General features: G+C 50.2%; 1 protein-coding gene across 10 annotated transcripts in view; it reads right to left on the bottom strand.

Annotated features, from left to right (window-relative positions):
• MYT1L (myelin transcription factor 1 like) overlaps positions 1–27,663 on the bottom strand; it is a 345,839-nt gene that overhangs the window by 232,479 nt on the left and 85,697 nt on the right. For 8 of the 10 annotated variants that reach the window (XM_040241473.1, XM_040241513.1, XM_040241496.1 and 5 more), the window contains exon 2: positions 7,389–7,500. The exons of 1 other annotated variant lie outside the window; for it this stretch is intronic. The gene's annotated coding sequence lies outside the window, so the exon portion shown is untranslated. Of the gene's footprint in view, positions 1–7,388; positions 7,602–27,663 lie in introns of those variants that run through there. One more of the 10 variants, XM_040241479.1, reaches the window with a different exon arrangement.

Raw genomic sequence — 27,663 nt, 5'->3', positions numbered from 1 at the left:
TCTCTCACACACGTCCTCCGGAACCTTTTGAAAGTGGATTGTAGGGGTCACAGTTACTCAGGTCTAAACCTTCAATATTCATTTTCTAAGGGAGCAAAAAATTCTCCTACATAAACCAATAGTAATTTTAACAAAAAAGAAAGTTACTATTGTTTCAGTCACTTCAGAAAACGTTCATGCCATATTCACACCCCTCATTACTCCCAAATATTTTCTGTAGCTCTTTTGCCGTATTAAAAAATACAGCTAAGATATAAAATCACCTTCTTTTTATACTCTAAAGAATCTCTAAAGAGTGTGTTGCTATGTTTTTCCACTTTTTGTCATTACATAACTATTTCCTGAATGTTATTTTAGAAAACACTTGAATCATTTTGAAAGCTGACCTTGAAATTATAACTTTATTACTGAATAAGTAGACAAGCAGTGACATAGCTTCTTGTTTCATACTTTGTAAACAAACTTTTAGTTAGAGGATTTTAGGGAGAGGAGCGTGCCTGGAGTGCAGGATCACGGGGGACATGGCGGTTGCTTAGAGGTGCTGTGCGCACGTCCCCAGCATCACACAGGCTGCTGGGCTGGGTCCTGCCCTTCCTCACTCACCTCCCCTCTCCCATTCGTCTCCTCCTTTCCCCCTGCTTGCTTTCCTCCACCCTTCTCTCCTGGCCTTCCTTCCCTTCCTTCCTTTATATTTGTGTGGCTCAAAAATAAGTAAAACATGAATAAACGAATGAGTAAAAGCAATGGAGACGCCCCTGAATTCTGCCTGCTCTGCACAGTGATGGCACAGAGACACTCCTATTGGCTTCCCGTCCACCGTCCAGAAGTTTCTACGCAAATACAAGCAAAGAGACGTGCGGTTCAGACTTTTGCTTCTCTTCGGCATCTTGCTTTTTTCTTTAACAAAATATCCCTGAAATCTGTCTACATCAGTTCGTGGAATGCTTCTTCATTTTTACACAGCTGCATGGCAAGAGAAGGCACTTTGATTGGAAGAGCAAAAAGCACAACACAGATGTAAGTCAGATTACTTCTGCCTTATCTTTGATGGCGAAGCGAGTGTGTTGTGGTTCTTTATGAATAATAATCACAATGGCTACCATGAAGGAGGGTGAGCGGGGCCCGAGGCACTCAGCCCTGGGTGTCAAACGTGTAGCTTCAGGCCATCCTCAACAGAAGACAAAGCAGAAGACATCCAGCCTATTTTGCAGATGGAAATACCGAGATTCTAGAAGACTGAGCGTGTCATTTCTTCCTGCTTTCTAGTCCGGGCTGTTCTGTCCTTTACCGTCCCATGCAATGCTGTCTGCGTCTCACCCGGACTTACACACCGTCCTGCCTGCCTCCACGGCCACCCCCTCCTCTTCGCAAGCAGCCTTGCCCTGGGGGAGACCTCGGCCTACCGCGTGGACCTTGGAACTGCGGTCCTCACTGTCTTGTCGAGGACAGGTGCCCTCCAGGCGGCCTGTTTCCTCGCCCAGGTTTCCTCACCACCCACAGAGCTCAGCCCCTACTCACGGCAGCCACACCCCCTGCTGCCCCACCCTCAGACCCCTGGATCTTTGCAGACACTGGAGCCTCCTCTGTGACACCCGCGTCTGTCTGCAAAGTGTGTGCTAATTCCCCAGGCACCCGCACGGCCTCGCCAGGAGCACCGGGCTTCTCCCGCCTCGAGGGTGAGTCAGACTCTCTCCCTCTCTGCACACCCCTCTGGCAGTTCTCTCCAGTGTGCGGTGTGTTTTGGGGGTATATGTGCCCCTCACCATTAAAGGGTTAAATGTGAACAGATATGTGGCAGAATTCCCTAATTCTACTGTTTGCATGGAGCAGCTGAGTCAAAAATGTTACAGAAATGCAGTTATGTGTACAGATGGTGCTTGCAATAATTTATTTAACTTTTTTAATAATTAAAAAAAAAAAAAGGGACTTCTTTCGTGGTCCAGTGGTTAAGAATCTGCCCGTCAATGCAGGCGACAGGCTTGACCCCCAGCCCGGGAAGATCCCACGGGCGGAGGGGCAGCTAGGCCCATAGGCCGCAGCTACCGAGCCTGGACTCTGGAGTCGGGGCTCCGTGACAGGAGACGCCGCTGCAGCGAGGGGCCTGTGCTGGCGACTAGAGAGCAGCCCCCACTCGCCACAGCTAGAGAAAGTGGCGCAGCCACGAAGACCCAGCACAGCCAAAAGTGAACAAACAAAATGCTGAAAAGATAGGCAAGTATTGCCTTTAAATGTGGGTTAAATATATTCCCTTCATTGGTACCTGTAGGAAACACAGACTCAGAAACACTCCAGAAAACACATGGGCTCCAGCCAGCAGGGTTACTGTCTATAGATTTATGGACATCGACTTTGCAGGAGGGGTGGGGCCAAACAAAGAGAAGGCGGCATTCAGGAAGGCACCATTAACTGTGGTGCTTCATGGAAAAGGCCTACGGTGGTGTGTAGGGCTGAACGCATCAGATCATATTAACACAGTAACACACGCTCCAGGGAATTCAGTGGAAAATAATGGCATAAAGTGAAAGTTAAATATTCCTTCAACCTTTGACCCCCAGTAAATATATATACCTTTGTTACATAAATGTTGGGACACAGTATGTAAACATATATGTGCTTCCACGGTGCTCAGTGGTGAAGACTCCGTCTGCCGATTCAGAGATGCAGGTTTGACCCCCGGGGTGGGAAGATCCCCTGGAGAAGGAAATGGCAACCCGCTCCAGTACTCTTGCCTGGAGAATCCCACGGGCAGAGGAGCCTCGTGGGTTATAGTCTACGTAGCTGCAAAAGAGCTGGACATGACTTGCGATTAAACAACAACTACACGTATCTGGGCAGTGTCAGCAACTCAGTGGACATGAGTTTGAGCAAACTCTGGGAGACAGTGAAGGATGGGGAAGCCTGGTGTGCTGCAGTCCATGGGGCTGCAAAGACTCGGCCTTGACTTAGCAACCGGATGACGACAACATTATATATTTGGAGTTACAGAGTATTTGGAAAACCAAACTGAAAACCACATCTCGCCAACCTGTGCGGTGTTGCCTGCCCCGCAGCCCGGCCCTTGTACACAGTGCCGCTGACCCCCAGGAGCATTGCTGGTTGCATCACACAGGAGCTCTCCTGGCTTTGAGGCTTGACACACGCAACCCCTTGTGTGTACAGAGGGCGCGACAGCTCCAGCACTTGTTTTAACTTGACTTTGAACCCACATGATTTTCAGGATGATTTCAGGATATTTCTTGGCAGGCCAGTTGATAAAGGGACGAAATCACAAGAAAGTGTTCTCCCCTCGAAACCCCACAGGTTCCGCGGGCCTGCCCCGCCTGCTGCAGGCGTGACAGCTGCTCTTCCGGCTTCCTGCAGACTCTGGGTACGCTCCGGTGACTCCCCGGCTCACACGCCAGCCAAGCGCTTGTCTATGGAGCGTCATCCCTGCGGACTCTACTGGGTGAGTTTGCAAGTAATAAAATTTGAGAAGAGTCAGAGTTATACCCTCTTTCCCACATGAAACAGCAACCATTTAGGAGCTCTTATTTAGATGTTTTCTAGAGGCCAGTAGACTTGGATTACCATCATATTGAATGGTTTGCCTTGGAAACAAACAGAGATCATTCTGTCATTTTTGAGATTGCATCCAAGTACTGCATTTTGGACTCTTTTGTTGACCATGATGGCTACTCCATTTCTTCTAAGGGATTCCTGCCCACAGTAGTAGATATAATGGTCATCTGAGTTAAACTCACCCATTCCAGTCCATCTTAGTTTTCTGATTTCTAGAATGTTGACATTCACTCTTGCCATCTATTTGACCACTTCCAATTTGCCTTGATTCATGGACCTAACATTCCAGGTTCCTATGCAATATTGCTCTTTACAGCATCGGACCTTGCTTCTATCACCAGTCCCATCCACAACTGGGTGTTGTTTTTGCTTTGGCCTCATCCCTTCATTCTTTCTGGCGTTAATTCTCCACTGATCTCCAGTAGCATACTGGCCACCTACCAACCTGGGGGGGGGGGTTCATCTTTCAGTGTCCTATCTTTTTGCCTTTTCATACTGTTCATGGGGTTCTCAAGGCAAGAATACTGAAGTGGTTTGCCATTCCCTTCTCCACTGGACCACATTTTATCAGCTAGTTTTAGAAAAGGCAGAGGAAACAGAGATCAAAATGCCAACATCTGCTGGATCATGGAAAAAGCAAGAGAGTTCCAGAAAAACATCTATTTTTGCATTATTGACTATGCCAAAGCCTTTGACTGTGTGGATCACAATAAACTGCGGAAAATTCTGAAAGAGATGGGAATACCAGACCACCTGACCTGCCTCTTGAGAAACCTATATGCAGGTCAGGAAGCAACAGTTAGAACTGGACATGGAACAACAGACTGGTTCCAAATAGGAAAAGGAGTACGTCAAAGCTGTATATTGTCACCCTGCTTATTTAACTTCTATGCAGAGTACATCATGAGAAACGCTGGGCTGGAAGAAGCACAAGCTGGAATCAAGATTGCTGGGAGAAACATCAATAACCTCAGATATGCAGGTGACACCACCCTTATGGCAGAAAGTGAAGAAGGACTAAAGAGCCTCTTGATGAAAGTGAAAGAGGAGAGTGAAAAAGTTGGCTTAAAGCTCAACATTCAGAAAACTAAGATCATGGCATCCGGTCCCATCTCTTCATGGCAAATAGATGGGGAAACAGTGGCTGACTTTAATTTTGGGGGCTCTGAAATCACTGCAGATGGTGATTGCAGCTATGAAATTAAAAGACACTTACTCCCTGGAAGGAAAGTTATAATCAACCTAGACAGCATATTAAAAAGCAGAGACATTACTTTGTCAAGAAAGGTCCATCTAGTCAAGGCTATGGTTTTTCCAGTGGTCATGTATGGATGTGAGAGTTGGACTACAAAGAAAGCTGAGTGCCGAAGTATTGATGCTTTTTGAACTGTGGCATTGGAGAAGACTCTTGAGAGTCCCTTGGACTGCAAGGAGATCCAACCAGTCCATTCTGAAGGAGATCAGCCCTGAATATTCACCGGAAGGAATGATGCTGAAACTGAAACTCCAGTCCTTTGGCCACCTGATGGGAAGAGCTGACTCATTTGAAAAGACCCTGATGCTGGGAAAGATTGAGGGCAGGAGGAAAAGGGGAGGACAGAGGATGAGATGGCTGGATGGCATCACCAACTCAATGGACATGGGTTTGGGTGAACTCCGGGAGTTGGTCATGGACAGAAAGGCCTGGCGTGCAGCGGTTCATGGGATCGCAGAGTCAGACACAACTCAGTGACTGAATTGAACTGAACTGAGAGGCCAGTAAAATCCCAGCCTCAGGGCCAGAGCCATCTGCCACCAACTTGTGAATAAAGTTTTATTGGGACACAGCCCCGAGCTCTTGCTGATGCGCCGTCCTGGCTCCTTTCTCACAACAATGGTGAGACGACAGGACCCGCTAATACTAAGGTATTTACCACCTGGCCCTTCGTATTAAAAGTTGGGCCACCCTGATCTAAGCCGTCTGACGATTTATACCTTTTCCTCTTATAGACAGACATGGGAAGATTTACCCTTTGTCCCAGAAACTACTGTTATGACACACCCATGCATTTTAAAATGCTAATCTGTTCACGTCAATCTACTGTTTTATTTCATTGCCCAGGAACTTAAGTGTTTATGACACACTCAGAGCAAATATATATCGATTATCCCCCAAGGGCCAAACACAGATCTTTGAAGGGTAAGAGAATGGGTAACAATATCCAGGAATCAGAGCACAAGTGTGGGTGTCCCCCGCCTTTGGTGCTGTGCCCCGTGGGCCTCCTGGGTGTTGTCAGCAGAGCGCCCGGGGCGAGACGTGGTCAGGGAGGGGTGAGATGACACGTGAGTGTTGGCCGTGCTCTTGCTGTTGCTGTGACTGTTCTCCCATCAGCCTCGGGGCCTCCAAGTGTGCGTCACACCCACAAGAGTCCACCACCTCCAGGGCCTGTGACACTTGGCCAGAGGCCGGGCAGGCTGGGAATTTTAATCCTTTTTTGAGCTAGTCCAACCACCTGCCTTGAAAATGCACAGGTCTCAGAATCAAACATCCTGCCTCCACCAAGAAGCCCAAAGCCACAAGTTGAGTGTAAATGTGGATTTCTCTTTCAAAACTAGCTTATTTATTTCTTTATTTATCTATCTTGTCTAATCTCCATTGAGATTGGTCTTTGAATGCTCTGCAGTACACCACGCTGATAACCATTATTTAAATGTTGAACACTTAACTCCATGCCAGAAACGCCAGTTCAGACCCATGTGAAATATTCCACTAAATATTCTTTAATTCATGACCAAAGCACAAGGAGATTAGACAAGACAACATAACCGCTCTGTGTGAAACAGCTACAGTTCAGAAACTTTAACTGACCTTAAAGTCAGCTCTTACTTTAATGCTCAATGTGCATAGCTTTATTTTCTTAAACTCCAGGCCAATGATGATTAAACATAATGCCTTTCCCAAACTAAAACGGTGAATGGTTTCTTTAGGGAAAGGGAGCGAAATATAGAAGAGAAAATAATTACAGCAAGCGTGACCTATTGTTCCAGTTCACAGCGCTCTGAAGACGGCAGCACCCACGAGGCTGGGGCGTCTGGAAGCCGGTCCCAGCCTCTCACTCCACGTCACAGTGAGGAGCTCTGTTATCAGACAGGCAAATGTGGAGCCGGCAGACAGACAAATTGCTATCACACGCTGAGCCTTCAAAGCTTGCCAGAGTTCTCGGAAACCACCAGCGTGCCAGAACCTTCCCATTTCCCCCAACGAAGTCCCTGGTGGAAAATGGATCCTGAGTCTGGTTATAGAACAGATACCACGAGTGTTTCTGAGGCCAGTTTCCTGCACATGTTCTGAGGCTGAGCTCTGCCCCGGCGGGAATGGACGCACGTGACAGGCGTGGGGACTCTGGGCGGTGAGAGTCCCCAGAAACTGTGCTGCCTGACAGCCTCCCCAGGCTGTCTGCCAACCCCACCCCCAAGCTCTGAGCCATAACCAGTAAACGTCACTGACCAATGCAGATTTGGGGGCGGTGATTCAAGATGACGCCTTTCCATCTAAGAGTCCACATCCCCCACCCTGGGGGTCCCAGGGACCCCTCAAAGCGCCCCAAGGGATGCAGGCATCTGCGTGGCTTCAGGAGCAAGAACAAGCCGTGCATCCTGTCATTTAACTGCCAAGGGCTCTTTTTAGCACAAAGTGTCTGTTTGGAAAGGGTGCATGACAGGATTTCATCTGCCTCCCAGAAGCCTGGCAGCACCAGGAAGCTGAGATGGGGGTGGTGACTCAGTGGCGATTTGGGGCACAGGGAAAGGAGACGCTTGTCCTCAGCCCCTCGAGAGCAGACGATGGGTACCTGAACTCAGCGGCCGGGCAGGTGCTCCGTGGGTCTGACTTCTCCCTCTGTCGATCGGGGTCCGGAGAGGCCCACGGACGCGATCTCACCAGTTCTCCTCTGGGTTCATTTTCTAGAGGGCAAGACAACAGCACAACAGCAGCTGAGTGACAGGAGCCTCTTCTCTGTGTCACAAGGACACCTTTACAAACAGCCAACTGCACGCGGGGGCCACACAGGACTCAGCAATCCTCACACGAGGGGGGATGATGGACAAGCGGAAAGTGCTTCTACACCTTGAATCAATTTACTCTGAAATCCAAGATATTTAATACTTTTAAATACACATCTGGTTCTGAAGGTGAAACGAGTGCAATTTATATTTAAACTGACCGATCATCACCAACTTTGTAAGATTTTTATCCTTTTTTAACGCTTAGATGCAAATAAGAAACAAGTTAGTAAGTGAAAAATATTTGAGATGTGTAAGTATTTCCTAGAAATAATGTGACTTCATTCATAACCAAATAGAGTCTATTGATGACAAGGATGTTTCTGAATGTCCAGTCAATTTTATTTTAAAAGAACAATAACAAAATACATTTTCTTATTTGATGTAAATTTAGAATTTATCTATCAACATTCCATCAAGGTTTTCTGCAAGAGTGTCTCAGTGTGAGGGACAGTTTTAGTTGGAAAAAAAAATCAAGGTGATTTCAACATAATCCTTATTGTCAAGGGGAGAACGTATTTTGTTTAAGCAAAAAAGGCTGAACTGGAATATCAGAAAGTGGAGAGAACTAGGGGTCTCCTTGTCGACACTATTGTTTCTGGAATGAACCTCCAAGTTCAGGGATGCTCATTAAGCCCAGTCTGCGGCTCCCGCAGCCCAGGTGTTAATGGGGGCAGTGGAGTGTGCCAAGCAAGTGGAGAGACCCCCGGGGCCCCTGCTGTAGATCAGCGCCTGCCACGGCATTACCGTGAATCCTCTGGAACACACTGTCCTCTGCTTCCTGGTCACACCTCAACATGGAGACACACGGAGGGGCTTGGCAAGTGGGGTTTGCAGTAAGACAGCACAGCTTCCCACGGGGCGCACGGGCAGCCATGCAGCTTTCATTATTTTCTCTAGTAAGAACTTACCAAACACATAAAGAACAGAGCAATTCAGAAATACGCACATAGAGCTAGAAAGGTTTTAAAATTACCCTGAAAAACCAGGTTTGAAAAGCATGAGAATTGGTAAACTTTTATGTGTATTAAAGTCTAGACTCATTAATATGGAGTTACCCTGTAATATTTTCATATCTATTTTGCTTTTAATACATGTTGCGATCTGTGATTTTATTTACATCTCGTGACACTGAAAAGTCTGAGGAGGTCGGCTTCGCGGCCGGAACTTGTCTCCTGTCACGTGGACACACACAGGCCCACACGGACACACACACATGCACACGTGTGCACATGCATACACCCACACACGTGCACACACACACAGGCCTGCACGCACACCCCCCCACACACAGACACACCCCCATACTCACACAGGCCCACACGTACACACCCCCCACCACACATGCACGTGTGCACATTCATACACACTCACAGACACCCACACACGTACACACACACACACATGAACACATGCCCACACACAGACATGCCCCCCCACACCCCCACAGGCCCATATGTACACACACCCCACACGCACATACATGCCCCCACATACACATACACAAGCCCACACATATGTGCACACACATACACACCCACATATACCCACACACGTACACAGACATGCACACATGCCCACACACATATACATCCATACACACCCACACAGATACACACACACAGGCCCACAGGTACACTCCCCCCATGCACACATGCCCACACACACGCACACACATGCTGGGAGTACACAGGCTCCTTTTCAACTCCAGCGGTCCTTCCGTGTACAGGACGATTTGTAAACCTAATGCTTAGTGACAGAGGCAGGCGCACCCAGCCAGGCTCCTGTCAGCTCACACCCACAGGTCATCTGGACTCAGAGACGAGTCTCCATCCGGGATGAGCACCCACGTCTTCCACACCAGCCGTCCCGCACTCTGGTCTCCAGAGCTCAGAGTCCAGAGCCAGCCTTCCACGCTGGAGGCTGAGCACAGATGCGTGTTCTGGGTCCAGGCGCCGAGCCTGGGGAAGGCCAGTGTGTGCTTGGTGCACACTTCCTGCTGGCGGCCCGTCACTTGACTTTCTGAAATCCAAGCTGGCTTTCCGTTGCCAAACGCTCAGCTTCTGTGCACCAGCGCCAAACAGAAACTTGGACACAGGTTGTGGGTGAAGTAGAAAAGATTAGCCCTATTGCCTTGCCTGGCAAAGGGGGCCACAGTGGGCTCCTGTCCTGGAAGACTGTGTCCCAGCCCAGTGGGGAGGGGGCTTGGAGAAGAGTTTACAGCAATTGCTCAAGGGAGGGGCTGCCAATAAGACCAGTGTGTGCTCGGGGTCTCCAGTCCTCCAATCTGGTCTCAGGAACTCTTCTTGAGCTTCTCTGGTTCTTTTAACGGAGCCTCAGGCTGGCTTTCTCTGGCATGAAGAATGTTGACACCTTAAAGGGCTTAAAGACATTGTTCTGTGTGTCCCCTGAGGCCAGGGGGTTGCTGCTTGAAGGCTGCATTCCTGTTTCTTGGCTGCCCCTTCCTTATCCCTTCATCTTCCCCCTCCTCCCTTCCCTCCCCTGATGAGCAACTGCTCAAACCTGCCCTTTGGAGCTCACTCAGTCAGTTCAGTCTCAGTCATGTCCTATGGATGGCAGCACGCCAGGCCCCCCTGTCCATCACCAACTCCCGGAGTCCACCCAAACCCATGTCCATTGAGTTGGTTGATGCCATCCAACCATCTCATCCTCTGTTGTCCCCTTCTCCTCCTGCCCTCGATCCTTCCCAGCCTCAGAGTCTTTTCAAATGAGTCAGCTCTCTGCATCAGGTGGCCAAAGTATGGGAGCTTCAACTTCAGCATCAGTCATTTCAATGAACACCCAGGACTGATCTCCTTTAGGATGGACTGGTCAGATCTCCTTGCAGTCCAAGGGACTTTCAAGAGTCTTCTCCGACACCACAGTTCAAAAGCATCAATTCTTCAGGGCTGAACTTTCTTTATAGTCCAATTCTCACATCTATACACGGCTACTGGAAAAACCATAGCTTTGACTAGATGGACCTTTGTCAGCAAAGTAATGTCTTTGCTTTTTAATATGCTGTCTAGGTTGGTCATAGCTTTTCTTCCAAGGAGCAAGCATCTTTTAATTTCATGGCTGCAGTCACCATCTGCAGTGATTTTTGAGCCTCCCCAAATAAAGTCTCTCACTGTTTCCACTGTTTCCCCATCTATTTGCTATGAAGTGATGGGACCAGATGCCATGATCTTAGTTTTTCAAATGTTGAGTTTTAAGTCAGCTTTTTCACTCTCCTCTTTCACTTTCATCAAGAGGTTCTTTAGTTCCTCTTCTTTTTGTGCCATAAGGGTGTTGTTACCTGCATATCTGAGGTTATTGATATTTCTCCCAACAATCTTGATTCCAGCTTGCGCTTCATCCAGCCTGGCATTTCGCATGATGTACTCTGCATATAAGTTAAATAAGCAGGGTGACAGTATACAGCTTTGATGTACTCCTTTCCCAATTTGGAACCAGTCTGTTGTTCCATGTCCAGTTCTAACTATTGCTTCCTGACCTGCATACAGGTTTCTCAGGGGGCAGGTCAGGTGCTCTGGTATTCCCATCCCTTGGAGAATTTTCCAGTTTGTTGGGGTCCACACAGTCAAAGGCTTTGGCAGAGTCAATAAAGCAGAAGTAGACTTTTTCTGGAACTCTCTTGCTTTTTCGGTCATCCCACGGATGTTGGTAATTTGATCTCTGGTTCCTCTGCCTTTTCTAAATCCAGCTTGAACATCTGGGAGTTCATGGTTCATGTACCACTGAAGCCTGGCTTGGAGAATTTTGAGCATTACTTTACTAGTGTGTGAGATGAGTGCAATTGAGCGGTAGTTTGAGCATTCTTTGGCATTGCCTTTCTTTGGAATTGGAATGAAGACTGACCTTTTCCAGTCCTGTGGCCACTGCTGAGTTTTCCAAATTTGCTGGCATCTTGAGTGCAGCACTTTCACAGCATCATCTTTCAGGATTTGAAATAGCTCAACTGGAACTCCATCACCTCCACTAGCTTTGTTGGTAGTGATGCTTCCTAAGGCCCACTTGACTTCTATTGCAGGATGTCTGCCTCTAGGTGAGTGATCACACCACTGTGGTTATCTGGGTCGTGAAGGTCATTTTTGTATTGTTCTCCTGTGGACCTCAGGAAAGGCCAGAGGCTGGAGGGGCACTGGGAGGACTCCTGCCCGGGGCTCTACGGGGTCCTGCCCGCTTCATCTCTACCAGATCCTATTAAGGCAGTTCCATCTAGACTTGACGTTACTGATGCTGAAACCATAATACAACGGTTTAAAAACAGAACTACTCTTTTCATGGAATATTAGTAAACAGATGTATTATCACTAGATCAGCCAGACTCGTCTTAACCAACAGCGGTGTGAACATCCCTGTGCCTCCCTGAAGTTCACGTTGTCTGATAATAACAGAGCGGAACTAACAATGTAGAATGTTTCCTTTAGCGCCAGGCATCAGCATGCCTGCAGCCTCCAGCGCCTGGCTGTCGGGCCTGGGAGTGAATTCCTGGCCAGAGGGCCGTCCGCGCAGGCCGTGTCTCCGTCACTCGGGAGCACACTCGGGCCTCCTCCTCCGTCTGCACTGCAGGTGTGCCTGTGTGGCTCTGAATGCTGCCCGAGGGCCACCAGAACTTCCCCGGCAGGTGCCTTACTGCCCCGCAGCGCTCCTGGGTGAGCAGGACTCAGCTGCTGGCAGGCGCGGGCCCTCTGCCCCACTCTCTGCCCTGCAGGGCCCACACGCTGAGCTGGGAACACCAGGTCCCTGCTCTAGGCGCCTTCCTCAGGATCCTAAGTATTGCTCAGATGACACATGTGTAAACTCCCTGGCACCCTGAGTCACGGTTGTGGGGTTGCGCCAGTGGAAATGCTTCTTGCCTTTTTTTTTTTTTCTCTAAAATTTCTATATGAGATTGGATGAAAAGTGACGGGCATGTTTTGACAGCGCCTCTTCTCCAGTCTTACCACACTGAGTCACAAGAGCCAGACAAACCCTGCTTGGCTCAGTCAGACGCAAATCCTTCTCCAGGAGCCGACTCGGAGGCTCAGGAAGGAACCAAAGCCCCCACCAGACCCTGCTGCTCTCAGGACCCTCGCCTGGGCTGGCAGAGTGGGACGGCTGCCCTGTACGCCTTCTGTGTGGCTGGGTGGACACATCGGGGATGGCTGATGGTCAGAAGAGAGTCGTGTCTCAGCCCCGGGTTGGGTGTGGCCCTGGTCACAGTGCCCTCGACACTCTGCTCATGCACCTCGTGTGTATGAGTGTGTAATTGTTACACACTAACAGTGTGTAACCATTAGTGGAAGCCGGATGATCGCTCAGCAGCCAGGCTGAGACGAGCCTTCGCTTGTGAGCAGCAGCTCTTAAGAGAAGGCCTGTTTTCCCCCAGCCAAGTTCAAGGTGTGTCCCTGGCCCTCCCTGGCTCACATTCTTCCTTCCAGAATATGTTCCTCAGGGGACAGCTCAGCTCTGGGTCGGCTGTGAACTCCTGTCTAATTCTGGTTTTCAGAGAAGAGAAATACGATCGCGTTCAGAAGACAGAGCTGGGGAGGTAGATGAGGAAGGGGAAACGTGTGATCACGCATGAGGGCATCTTAGAAGAGATGGCAGGAAACCAGGGCGACGGCGCAGGCTTTCTCATCCGCCTTCCGCTCACGTCCGGAGGACACGCCCTCTCTCGGTGTGTCCTGAGTTGACTCTCCCAGGTATCTGCCTCACGACGTCTACGACGGAGAGGGTTGGGAGGTAACTTTGACTCAGGAAGGTCGACTCTCCTCCCCGTGCCTGGGCTTTCGGATCTCCGTGTTTCTCTCAGGTCTCCTGGGCCACGGCGCTTCTCAGAGTCTGACCTTCCTCCAGAGCTCTCGGCAACAGAGTTGATTCCAGCATGAGCGCCAGCACCACAGAAGCATCCCAGCAAACGCAGCCTGCGGTGTGGAGCCTTTCAGACGCAGACGCCACAAGCACGGTCGGGTCTGCCACTAGCTGCTCCCAGCCTTGCACCAGCGTCTAAAGCCAACGTCTCATTGGTTCTCAAAATGCACACTGGAAAGGAAGCTCGCTTCTCACAGTGCGGGCTTTTAGGGGAGCTAACGGACCCCTACACAGAGGAGAGGGGCTGGAGGCTGCCCGTGCTGCGGTTCCCAGGGCTGGCAGCAGGCTCTGTGCAGTGAGGAGCCGGGCAGTGTGAGGACAAGCCCAGCTCCTGGCAGCCACAGAGGCCTGCAGAGAGCAGCCCAGCGCCGCGCTGTGAATAATCAAACAGGAAACACCGGCAGCGGCGCACCGGCCAGATTACCGTCACAGTCTAGGATCGCCTGTGAGTCTCGACAAGCAGGGTCAGCACGGGGCAGGGCCGCCTGATGCAGAACCGCGCAGAGCAGCAGATACCGCTAATTCCATCCGCCCACAACCGCGCAGGTCAGAGACCTGGTGACGCGCTGTCCATTTCCACGCGCACGCGCGTCACAGCCCAAGAAGCGTTCACGCGAGCCCAGACCCGACGGCCAACAAGGCTTATCTTTGGGAACAGGAGTGGGGAACTGAAGACTAAGACAGACTTTCACTTTTTCACTTAAATAATTCTAATTGCTCTCACTTAATTCTAATGTTATTGCCAGAGCAAAACGATGTAACGTTTTGTGTCACAGAAAGGAAAACACACATGATTATTGTCTCAGAGATCTATCACTGTTTTCCAAAGTTCCCTATCAATTGCTGCAAAAAATGATTAAGCAATTCAGGTTAAACATTTTTGCTTCCAAAGTCACATAATAATTAGAAGCAACTTGAACTCTCCCAAAAGCCAACAGTTCACTGCTTCACAGTATTTTTATAAGCAGTTCTGGGGTCTGCTGTTTACACACCAATAAACAATGGTACAAGGAAACCATATGTAGGCCCAATTATATCATTGCAGCTCATTAAAAACATTCTTACAGATTAAGCAAAATAATATAGAAACATGGAGGTAATTAAAAGAAAGGCTGATCAGGGCAGGGAGGAAGCGGCTGCTTTGACCCAGGACCCAGCCCCAGCAGCTGAGCCAGCAGTGTGCCCGGGACCAGGCCTAGGGGACTGTCTCCAGACTGCCAGCTACAGGAAAACTATCTCAGAGAAATCTAAGAATGTGCTTCTGTTAACCTTATCAACAATCACTGCAACCTACTGTCTTCAAGGTCTGACAACTGCCTGTGTGGTGAGGTGGGTGTCAAGTGGGGACCCCTGCCTGTGTGGTGAGGTGGGTGTCGAGTGGGGACCCCTGCCCGTGTGGTGAGGTGGGTGTCGCGTGGGGACCACCCAACTGCAGAGTGGGTTTCTGGCTCTGTGGTTCATCTTACGGCATCACGTGTCTGGAGTTTATTTACTACACAAGGACTGACCCGGCCTGTGCACACTCTGCAGGCAGCTACAATACTGGACCCCAGGGTTGGGGACCCCCAAGCCCTAAGCCTTTCAGGCTCAAACCCTTTGCCTACCAGTGAAACAAGTGGTCTGCACTGAGATCAGAGCTTCCCACGAGGGGATGGCCACAAAATCCCCAACCAGGAGACCCAGAGAGCTCAGCCTGCCCTCCTTCGAGCCCCCTTGGTGCAGATGTCAGTGGCCCTTACCTGAGCTCACTTCACCTCCCAGCCTGTCCTCGAATCCTGCTCCTCCCCTCTGTAAATAATGGTTCCTTTACATCATACCACTGCTCAGTACATAACTCAGTGATGTTAACAGCCATCACTGTCATTGTAACATCTGCAACATGTTCAGTTCAGTTCAGTTCAATCGCTCCGGACTCTTTGCGACCCCATGAACCTCAGCACGCCAGGCCTCCCTGTCCATCACCAACTCCCAGAGTCTACCCAAACCCATGTCCATTGAGTTGGTGATGCCATCTGACCAGCTCATCCTCTGTCATCCCCTTATCCTCCTGCCCTCAATCTTTCCCAGCATCAGGGTCTTTTCAAATGAGTCAGTTCTTCATATCAGGTGGCCTAATATTGGATTTTCAGCTTCAGCATCAGTCCTTCCAATGAACACCCAAGACTGATCTTTAGGATGGACTGCTTGGATCTCCCTGCAGTCCAAGGGACTCTCAAGAGTCTTCTCCAACACCACAGTTCAAAAGCATCAATTCTGCGCTCAGCTTTCTTCACAGTCCAACTCTCACATCCATACATGACCACTGGAAAAACCAGAGCCTTGACTAGACGGACCTTTGCTGATAAAGTAATGTCTCTGCTTTTCAATATGCTGTTTAGGTCTGACGCAGGTACCACAAGTCAAAGTTAAAAGTATTGCACGTACAAACCTGTAAGTTACGGCCGTTGTACAGGTGAGAAAAGTGAAGCTCAGAGAGCATACCGTCCATTCTCGAGAGCTGGAAGCAGTCGCCCCAGAGGCGCCCACCTGGCTTCCAGGGCCTGTAACACTCACTTACAAATCATCACAGGTCTTAAGCCTCACTCCTGCGTGGTGTGACCTTTAGCTTAAGACATCTTATTTCCCACTGTCCCTTGAGTACAGAGGTACTTTCTCACTTTGGTCCACATAATTCTCTCCCTCTATTTAAATACTAAAGACTCCTCAAGCCTCATGTCAAATCCACAGACCCCAAGGTCACTCGTGCCCTCAGAAGGAGGCCTTGTCTTCTGGAGGATGGACTTGGCCGCCCCCAGCCAGCTGTCAGGGGTCCCGGGCCACGAGTGTGGATGGTGCCCACCTCTCATCTGGCGGCACTGGCTGACTTTTCCTTTTTCTGGCCTTGGCTGCTGTCACTGCTATAAAAGATACTATTTCCTGATGGCAGGGGTCGCATCTGCTCACCTTTGTCTCACCAGGTGTGAGAAGAGAGGGGATTGGCTAAATGAATAAATTTTAATAACAGTAGTAATAAGGAGGCTGGGTTCCTGGGTAGTATCGAAGATGGTTTCTATTCTGTGGGTTCCTCATTATCGCATGTTGTGGTTCCATTGCTTGATTGTGTCCAACCCTCTGCAAACCCCATGGACTACAGCATGCCAGGCTTCCCTGTCCTTCACCATCTCCCAGAGTTTACTCAACTTCATGTCCATGGTGTGCTCCCAAATACTTACTGGGCAACTGGGAAAGTGTGAGCCATTGGTCTCACTCTGTTTGAGCTACTATAACAAAAGACCACAGACCTTTTGTGACTTATAGACAACAGAAATTTATTTCTGATGGCTCTGGAAGCTGGAGGTCTGATATCAGCTGCCCGCCTGGTTGAGTGAGGGCCCTCCTCTGACCTGCAGACACTCCGTGTGTCCCTGTAGGATGGAAGGGGTGGGGGAACTCCCTGGGCTCTCTTCATGAGGGCAGAAATCCCATCATAGAGGCTCCAGCCCCGGGACTTAATCACCAACCCCCTGAAAAGACCTCATCTTCAGACACTCTCACCTTGGTGTCAGGATTCCAGTGTGTGCACGTGTGGGACGCAGACACTGAAAACACAGCGCCATCTTTCAAAACACAACCAACAGCCTCATCATGAAAGACAAGGATGGAGGGACCCCCTAAATCAAGCCTGTCCCAGGAGTGAGTGTCTGTGGCCGGGAGGCGCCCTGATGGAGGCGTGTGCACAGAGTCCTTCTCACGCCTGTTGTTCCTGAGATGCAGACTCTAGGGGCTGAGCTGTGCTATCGATCACTCGCCGGACTCCACAGAATGTGCAGGGGAAGCCAGAATTGCAGCAGCAAGCCCTCCTCTTAGGAGGCACACGCGGTACTGTCTGTCGTGGTCCGTGATTACAGGGTGTGGACTTGAATGTGTCATTGGTTCAACTTAAACCAAACCCCTGGAGAAGGGAGAGGCCACCCACTCCAGGATTCCTGGGCTTCCCTGGCGGCTCAGACGGTGAAGAATCCACCTGCAGTGCGGGAGACCTGAGTTCGATCCCTGGGTCGGGAAGATCCCTTGGAGAAGGAAATGGACCCACCCCAGGATTCCGGCCTGGAGAATTCCATGGACAGAGGAGCCTGGCAGGCAACAGTCCATGGGGCTGCAAGGAGGCGGACATGACTGAGTAGCTTGTGCTTCACCATGGTCTAACCAGGAGCTAATGCTGAGGGCCTGGGCACACTTAGAGAAGTGCTGAACACTGGTAGTGCTGCTGGCCCCCCAAACTGGCAGCAGCTCATCGGGGGTGCTGGGGAGGGTACAGACTGAGGAATGAGATTTCTCTGCATCAGAACTTCCTCCACAGGACGGCTTCCCCGTGACAAGAGAAGACCTTTCCAGGGAAAGCTTTGGCAAGCTGATTATGTCATTTGCTCCTCAAGACAATACTGAGAATAGGGTAAAGAAGATATTATTAGTAGTTCTATTTTCAGAGAGAAGCTCATTTTCAGAACGGTAACATGCCCAAGACCCCAGACTGGGACTTGGTCTCCACTTTACAGCTCAGCTGGTAAAGAATCCGCCTGCAATGCAGCAGACCCCAGTTGGATCCCTGGGTCAGGAAGATCCGCTGCAGAAGGGATAGGCTACCCACCCCAGTGTTCTTGGGATTCCCTGGTGGCTCAGCTGATAAAGGACCCACCTGCCGTGCGGGAGACCTGGGCTCGATCCCTGGGTCAGGAAGAGCCCCTGGAGAAGGGAACGGCTATTCACTCCAGTATTCTGGCCTGGAGAATTCCATGGACTGTGTAGTCTATGGGGTCGCAAAGAGCTGGACACAACTGAGCGACGTTCACTTTTCAGAAGGACATCTATAGACCCCGAGACTTGCAGCTTCCCCTGAGACTGTGAGGGACTCCCTTCAGGAGGGGCTACTTACTGACCCCTGGATCTGACTCCAGCGAACCTTGAGAACTAAGACCCAGAAGAAGAGGAATCGGGGGTGTCACGTGCAAGGTGGAGAAGACACACCTGGACTCACCTGCCTGTGGGAGGGCATTTCAAGAGCATAGGAAAAGCCTTCATTCCAGATGGCTAAACCAGTGTCCACACTAACCCCAAGCCCACACACTGGAAATCCCTTCCCTTGACCATTGATTTTAAGAATTTGTCTTTATAAAGTGCAAATAGTCATGCGATGGCTAATACTAAAGTCACCACTGACTCAAAAAATATTTGTTCTGTGGGGCTGGTGGGGGTCAGCTGTCTTTCTTCTCTCTCTGGTCTGTCTCTCCCCTTACACACACACACACACACACACACACACACACACGCACTCATACCAGGTTTCAACCTCTCTCCTTCTACCATGGAGACCCCCGAGCTCAGTGACAGCGGGGATTTGGACGCAGGATTTAGGCAGAGCTGGGGCTGAGCCGCGTGTGGCTGCCCAGAATTATCAAAGCCCAGCAAGCTGTAATCAGTGCTCTGTGCTGCCCGAGAGGCGGGGCTGCTCCGCATGTAGCTTTGGTCTGTGTGGAGAGCTCCCGGGTCAGGGTCTGGGGGTGCGTGGGGGGTGGCCGGGGACTCCCAGGCTGTGGCGAAGCACCGAGGAGGAGCGCCCAGGGCCCAGAGGGAGATAGGCGACCGGGGGCCGCGAGAGGCACCGGCAGACGTCATGCTCCAGCCAGAAAGACCTAGACGAGGCGGGCGGCCGCCCAGACGGGCGGGGCTCTTGGAAAGAGAGTGGCTGAGCTGTGTGGCTCTCACCGTCCGGAGATATTACGGAGCACAGGGCATTTCCTGGGGAGGAAGCCCTCGAACCCAGGCGGGGGTGATGAGAGGGGACGGCGTGCCTGGAGAGCGGTCCCAAGGCCGCCACGGCTCATTCAGGGGCGATGGGCAGGCTCGCGCCTCGGTAGGGCTGTGGGAAGCAGTGCAGGGCAGAGGGAAGCACCGGGAGGGCTGAAGCGCCAGCGTGGAGAGGACGCTCCGGGCCACGCAGGGGGCCAAGGGTCCCGTGGGAGGGGGTCCGGGGCCAGGCGTCCAGCCCCAGGCCTGGGAGAGCCCCTGGGGCGGTGTCCTTCCCCCTCCCCGCACCAGACAGATCTCCTGTGCCGCAGGCTTGCTTTATTTTCATGGCTCTGGAACCACACACAAGAAAATCCCCTCGAGGTCACAAAGCTGGAAAGTGAGGAATCTCTTGGACTTTTGAAATCACACCGTACTTTGTGCCTTATTAGGTTATGACTAGTCGTAGCTGTCTGCAAAGATTATCAACATACAGCTGTTCGGAATTCTAGACTTATTTTCTTTCAGAATACATACTAGAAAAAATAGTTTGGAAACAGTTAAAAAGTCTACAGAAAAGTACAAAGGTAAAAATTCCTTTGTGATAAATTTTGATTTAAAAATGTCTGTGGATGCTAGTTCTTTGTCAAATAACTTCACCTCTTTGGTAAGAAGAAAGAGAGAAGGAAATAAGGAAGTTAGGAAGGAAGGGAGGAAGAGAGGCTGGCAGGAGGAAGACTCGCACAACATAGATGAAGGGAAGGCTGTAAATACTCTAAAAATTTGGGAAACACTGGGAACATCTCCCTAGAGGAGAATCACTAGTAAATCATAATGTTTTGATATTATCAAGTATATAATCGCTAACAATAGCAAACAAAGCGGCAGATACATTTTCAGTGCAAACGCCTGTAACTGTTCACAAGAAATGGCCATCGACAAGCAGAAGGTGCCAGTACCCGCGGATGGAGACAGGAAGGCTCCAGCATCCCAGCGGAGGGCAGGAGAGGAGGGCGGGGCCGACCTGGCTCCCACCGCCTGTGGTGATTTTCATGCAAAGACACGTTTGACGTGTGCCTGCACGTGTGCTGAGTCAGGCAGTCCTGTTCAAGTCTTTGCGACCCTGTGGAATGTAGCCCGCCAGGCTCCTCTGTCCATGGGAGTCTCCAGGCAAGAACACTGGAGTGGGTTGCCATGCCCTCCTCCAGGGGATCTTCCCCGACCCAAAGATGGAACTGTCTTCTGAGTCTCCTGCTTTGGCAGGAGGGTTCTTTACCACTAGCGCCACCTGGAAAGCCCACTTTAAGTGCATACAATTTAAAATGGACCTCTTAGGGGGCAAAGTCGTATTTACAAAACTTTTAAAAGTGTGAGACTGTTTCATAGGATAATTTTATAACAAAAGCCTCCAGAGGCTCCAATTTGCCCAGCCCTTTGTGTCCAGTCGGAGGCACATCTCTGGGCAGTGACAGGGGTGTGGGTGGCGGGGGCTCCGCCTGCACCCCCGCCCCACCTCGCAGAGGTAGCCCCGCGGGGCCAGGCCAGCCAGCAGGTCCTGCAGGGTTGCCTTGGTTGCGGGCTCGGGGCCGGGTCCTTCCTGTGATGACCACGCAGCCCCGCGCCCTGCGCAGGGGGCCTGACTCCAGGGCGTCTCCTCACCTTGCAGACCTCGGGGCTGAGGCTCCTGCAGGCGAAGGGAGCCCGGGGAGGCGGCATTGCTCAGCCCCGCGGTGCGAGGCTCTGGAGGCGGGTGTGCCGGGGTCACAGCCCGCCCGCCACAGTCCGGGGACCCGTGCTTCTTCCTCGGCGCGGTGGGGATGCTGTCGGGAGTGACTGTGGCCACGGGGGCAGGCCTGCCGGGAGGAGGCACCGGGCGGACGCGGCCGGATGGTCGGGAAGCCCCGCGCGCTCTGGGCACCCGGGTCCTCAGCCGCAGTCTGGGCACTTCTGGGGACGCGCTCCGCCCCCTCCCGTCTCAGCCCCTCGGGTCACGAGGTCACGAGTGTCGCAGAGGGCTGGGCTCTTGGAGGGTCCTGTGTCTTCACCAAGGCGCTGATCCCACCACGTGGGCCCCACGTTCACCGTCCACTCGACCCCCAAAGGCCCGTCTCCAAGCCCTGTCGCTCGAGGTTACAGCTCCAGTGATACACTCTGGGAGGACGCCGCGCTCAGGCCGCAGCAGCACCCAGCACGCATCTCGCTCTCACCGGGCTCCTCGCGGAAGGCGTGGCCTTTAAAAACAGTGACAGCAAAGGGCCTGAAGTGGGCGTTGCCACTGCTGTTCAGTACCTGAGTCTGGTCCGACTCTGTGCGACCCCAAGGGCTGCAGCCCGCCTGGCTCCTCTGTCCACGGAATTCCCCAGGCGAGAATGCTGGAGTGGGTTGCCATTTCCTTCTCCAGGGGATCTTCCCGACCCTGGGAGTGAACCTGGGCTTCCTATGTTGCAGACAGACTCTACCGCTGGGCCACCAGGGAAACCCTTTGGTGGAGATTAGGGCATGTTTACCATCCGCGTTTATGCAGCATTTGTGTATTATGTAATTAGAATGTACAGATTAGTCAGTACTTTGTTTTTTTACTTCCCTGTATTTTAAACGCTCTGTAAAAAGTGAAGGGCTCAGAATAAAATTATATCATATCGCTTGCAAACAAATATATCCATCTAGTTGGTGCCCACTCAGCAGGGCTGGCCCTGAACCTTCCTGGACTCCACATTCCTCACCGGGAAGGACTTGGTCATGGGCCTCGGAAGCCAAGGCCACGTGCATCACGCAGAGAAGCACGGGTCCTGACCCGGAGACGGAGCAGATCCCAGCGTCCTGCCTGGGAAGCCCGCTCACACCGTGAGGTCCCCTCCCTCGCATCGTGAGCACATGCACAGGTGGGCCCTGTACAGCAGCAACTGCAGGGTCTGCACCACCCACCCCGCCTGGCGGGGAGGAGCCTCAGGTCTTCCCTGGCTTCTAAACCTGTTCGCATTTCACGTGATATTTGTATAAACATCACAGAAGCAAAGTCCATAATAAACAGATGGCTACAAATCTCTACAATGAACAGCTGAAGTCTTACATCCCAATCCTGAGATATGACAGGCTGGCACCAGTACCTATGGCTTCCCAGGCGGTAAAGAATCCACCTGCCAGTGCAGAAGGTGTGAGAGACATGGGTTTGATCCCTGGATGGGGAAGATCCCCTGGAGCAGGAAATGGCAACCACTCCCATAGTCTTTCCGAATCCCATGGGCATAGGAGCCTATAATGTAAAATGGTCTCCACCTGCTCTTTATTAACAGATAAAAAGATCTATAACTTAAATGAAGCAAAGCTTCCCTAGAACAGTGATCTTTCCATCAAAACAACTTAGCAAAGCAGGCATTCTGCCCCTGCCCTTTGAATGCTTAGACGTTTTTGTTAAAACAGTTAGAAACCAGACTGAGGACACACGTCCAGGAGGGAGGTGCTCAGAAAGGGACTGGCTCCATCTTCCATCAACTTACAGTTACATCCAGTAGGAAAACCACCACAACAGTAACCAAGCTCAGTAATTCTCATGTGAAACAAGGGAAGAAGCCACCACAGCAGCCAGTTAGTGGGATACACAGGTAAGCAGGTAAAGTGCAAGTAAGCCTGAGACCACACTGCCTCACAAGGGACTAAGCTGGCCCCAGGCAGGTCGCGATTCTGCAGATGGACACCTGTGCGTCTGCTCTGGAGCCCCTGAGGCGTGGTGGGTGGTGGGGCGCGCTGGGGGTTGGCTTTGAGGCCCCTGGTGACCACCTTCCCCTAGTTCCTCCTGGAGCAGGTGTCCCTGAGCAGTGATGTTGGTGGGTCTGTCTCTGCGCTTCTCTGTATGTCAGTCTGCTCCATAGACTGGTCCCCACGCACGGGTGTGGAAGCGAGAACGCCTGTCTTCAGTCAGAATGGTAACATCAGGGCGCATTCTGGTGCGTCAACCATCAGTGGGTAAATAAGTCTGTGAAATTCTTGTGTTATACTTACTGCAATTGTTTTAAAAGTCCACTCAATTTTAAAACCCAGTGAAAAATGTAGAGCTTTTGAGTAAATTTGTGAAAAAGAATGAAAAACATCAAAATCGTGACTACCAGTTTGCACCCTCACACACCTAAAATTTCCTTCTATGGTGAATAAAAATTGGAAGTGAGACAGGTAAAGGACGGACCCATCCAAGGCCATTCAGTGGGGTCTGACCCAGATGGCAAGATGTCCCTTCCCCTACCAGGCCAGCACGTCTGCACTGACGCGTACACAGTAGGAGCCGTCAGGCCAACTCTGAAGGGTGGCAGCATCGGTGAGGTTCTGTGTGTGCAGAGCCCCATGCGACAGCGGGGACAGTGACCTATGCCAGGAGGGCACAGGCGGCGCTGGAGCCACTCAGCGTTCGGAAGACGTGCTCCTGCACCTGACTCGGCTCCTCATGACCCTGGTGACCTTGGACAGACATTCCAGTCTGTGGACAACTCCATTCAAACTGAAATACCACGTTCAACAGAACGGTCTCTATGGCCCTTATCAGCTCTAAATAATTGAAGCTGTGATTAAAATGTTCCTTTTAATAGTGAGTTCTGACATGCATAATGGCATTTGATTAAGATAATTTAAACTTATGCACACATTCTAAGCAATGCACGTTATAGACAAAATAAAGCGGCTGGCCTCCTTACTGACAAGTCCCTTCTATGTATTTATTCTTATTTGCTTCTGATCCCCCTCCTGAGAAACACAGAAGACACAATTCTTTAAAAGACGCTGCCCAGACTTGGCCTTAATGAACCTAAAGAGGGAATTCATGATCACAAATCCAGCCTTTTTTGGATGGCAGACAGAAGGCAGGCCAGGTTGCAGGCACTAGGCATTCATGTGAAAGCAAATGTCAGAGGAGAAGCTGTGATATTTGGTCGTGGGCTCCCGCTCTCTCCCAGGCATTCCCTAAATCCACGTTTGATGAGCTTGCCTGCTATCAATCCCACCGGCTCCCTCCAGAGCTGCACAGAGCGCGCTTTGTGGAAATGTCACCCACCAGGACTGCGATTACCAGCACAACTCGAGACGGGTCAGATGCAGGTGAGCGCGAGCACCGGCAATCAAGCCTGGGCACCCAGAACAAAGCCATCTCCGCTCATCTGCCATCAGCACAGCCATCAGGCCTTAATTACAAGGCGAGCACAGGGCTGGCTGCTGAAAGGCTGATTATTACACAGCTCCGCTCCAAATCAGCTCCGTATTGATGGGCTGTGGGGAGAGGAAGCCGGCGTGGCCCCATGGAAAGGAACAGGCAGAGGGCACCGGCTCTTGGAATAAAAATAACTCGGAAGGAAGGGGGGCGGTACCTGAGCGCCAGCTGAAAACAAGTCCCCGAGTGGCACCGCTGAACCCGGAGCCCATTGCTTGACTCAACACCATCGCGCCTGCTCTGGCCAGCCACGTTCAGTCCATGGGGCCCCCGTCCATCCTCCTGAACCCCTTCTTTTCCAACAGCATTCTTCAAAGTTTCCCCAAACTAAAATACACGGAGTGCACAGCTTCTATTTATGATTTTCTTATAATCAACTTGAGAACATTCCAGAACAAGTTCCCAATGTACTCCTCTGTGTATCATTTGTATATATTTTACTACTTAAAATTTTACTGAGTATATATGCTTATATCTTGTCCAAGGTAAGGAGCAGTGGCTGTGCTTTGCTGGAGCAGCTGTGAAGAGATACCCCACGTCCAAGGTAAGAGAAACCCAAGTAAGACGGTAGATATTGCAAGAGGGCATCAGAGGGCAGACACACTGAAACCATAATCACAGAAAACTAGTCAATCTGATCACACTAGGACCACAGCCTTGTCTAACTCAATGAAACCAAGCCATGCCTGCGGGGCAACTCAAGACGGGCGGGTCATGGTGGAGAGGTCTGACAGAATGTGGTCCACTGGAGAAGGGAATGGCAAGCCACTTCAGTATTCTTGCCTTGAGAACCCCATGAACAGTATGAAAAGGCAAAATGATAGGATACTGAAAGAGGAACTCCCCAGGTCAGTAGGTGCCCAATATGCTATTGGAGATCAGTGGAGAAATAACTCCAGAAAGAATGAAGGGATGGAGCCAAAGCAAAAACAACCCCCAGTTGTGGATGGGACTGGGGATAGAAGCAAGGTCCGATGCTGTAAAGAGCAATATTGCATAGGAGCCTGGAATGTCAGGTCCACGAATCAAGGCAAATTGGAAGTGGTCAAACAGGAGATGGCAAGGGTGAACATCGACATTCTAGGAATCAGTGAACTAAAATGGACTGGAATGGGTGAATTTAACTCAGATGACCATTATATCTACTACTGTGGGCAGGAATCCCTTAGAAAAAATGGAGTAGCCATCATGGTCAACAAAAGAGTCCAAAATGCAGTACTTGGATGCAATCTCAAAAATGACAGAATGAGCTCTGTTCACTTCCAAGGCAAACCATTCAATATCACAGTTATCCAAGTCTATGCCCCAACCAGTAATGCTGAAGAAGCTGAAGTTGAACGGTTCTATGAAGACCTACAAGACCTTTTAGAACTAACACCCCAAAAAGATGTCCTTTTCATTATAGGGGACTGGAATGCAAAAGTAGAAGTCAAGAAACACCTGCAGTAACAGGCAAATTTGGCCTTGGAACATGGAATGAAGCAGGGCAAAGACTAATAGAGTTTTGCCAAGAGAATGCACTGGTCATAGCAAACACCCTCTTCCAACAGCACAAGAGAAGACTCTACACATGGACATCACCAGATGGTCAACACCGAAATCAGACTGATTATATTCTCTGCAGCCAAAGATGGAGAAGCTGTATACAGTCAACAAAAACAAGACCAGGAGCTGACTGAGGCTCAGATCATGAGCTCCTTATTGCCAAATTCAGACTGAATAAAGTGGGGAAAACCACTAGACCATTCAAGTATGACCTAAATCAAATCCCTTATGATTATGCAGTGGAAGTGAGAAATAGATTTAAGGGCCTAGATCTGATAGATAGAGTGCCTGATGAACTATGGAATGAGGTTCGTGACACTGTACAGGAGACAGGGATCAAGACCATCCCCATGGAAAAGAAATGCAAAAAAGCAAGATGGCTGTCTGGGGAGGCCTTACAAATAGCTGTGAAAAGAAGAGAAGTGAAAAGCAAACGAGAAAAGGAAAGATATAAGCATCTGAATGCAGAGTTCCAAAGAATAGCAAGGAGAGATAAGAAAGCCTTCCTCGGCGATCAATGCAAAGAAATAGAGGAAAACAACAGAATGGGAAAGACTAGAGATCTCTTCAAGAAAATTAGAGATACCAAGGGAACATTTCATGCAAAGATGGGCTCGATAAAGGACAGAAATGGTATGGACCTAACAGAAGCAGAAGATATTAAGAAGAGGTTCAAGAATACAGAGAAGAACTATACAAAAAAGATCTTCATGACCAAGATAATCACGATAGTATGATCACTCACCTAGAGCCAGACATCCTGGAATGTGAAGTCAAGTGGGCCTGAGAAAGCATCACTATGAACAAAGCTAGTGGAGGTGATGGAATTCCAGTTGAGCTATTTCAAATCCTGAAAGATCATACTGTGAAAGTGCTGCACTCAAGATGCCAGGCAATTTGGAAAACTCAGCAGTGGCCACAGGACTGGAAAAGGTCTTCATTCCAATTCCAAAGAAAGGCAATGCCAAAGAATACTCAAACTACAGCACAATTGCACTCATCTCACATGCTAGTAATGTAATGCTCAAAATTCTCCAAGCCAGGCTTCAGCAATACGTGAACCGTGAACTCCCTGATGTTCAAGCTGGTTTTAGAAAAGGCAGAGGAACCAGACATCAAATTGCCAACATCCGCTGGATCATGGAAAAGGCAAGAGAGTTCCAGAAAAACATCTATTTCTGCTTTATTGACTATGCCAAAGCCTTTGAATGTGTGGATCACAACAAACTGTGGAAAATTCTGAAAGAGATGGGAATACCAGACCACCTAACCTGCCTCTTGAGAAATCTGTATGCAGGTCAGGAAGCAACAGTTAGAACTGGACATGGAACAACAGACTGGTTCCAAATCGGAAAAGGAGTAAGTCAAGGCTATATATTGTCACTCTGCTTATTTAACTTATATGCAGAGTACATCATGAGAAACGCTGGGCTGGAAGAAGCACAAGCTGGAATCAAGATTGCCGGGAGAAATATCAACCTCAGATATGCAGATGACACCACCCTGATGGCAGAAAGTGAAGAGGAACTAAAAAGCCTCTTGATGAAAGTGAAAGAGGAGAGCGAAAAAGTTGGCTTAAAGCACAACATTCAGAAAACGAAGATCATGGCATCCGGTCCCATCACTTCATGGGAAATAGATGGGGAAACAGTGGAAACAGTGTCAGACTTTATCTTTTGGGGCTCCAAAATCACTGCAGATGGTGA

Source organism: Oryx dammah, unplaced genomic scaffold (assembly GCF_014754425.2).
Source record: "Oryx dammah isolate SB20612 unplaced genomic scaffold, SCBI_Odam_1.1 HiC_scaffold_1, whole genome shotgun sequence".
Lineage (NCBI taxonomy): Eukaryota > Metazoa > Chordata > Mammalia > Artiodactyla > Bovidae > Oryx > Oryx dammah.
The sequence above is the reverse complement of the archived record's forward strand: the minus strand, read 5'-3'. Positions and strand labels throughout refer to the sequence as shown.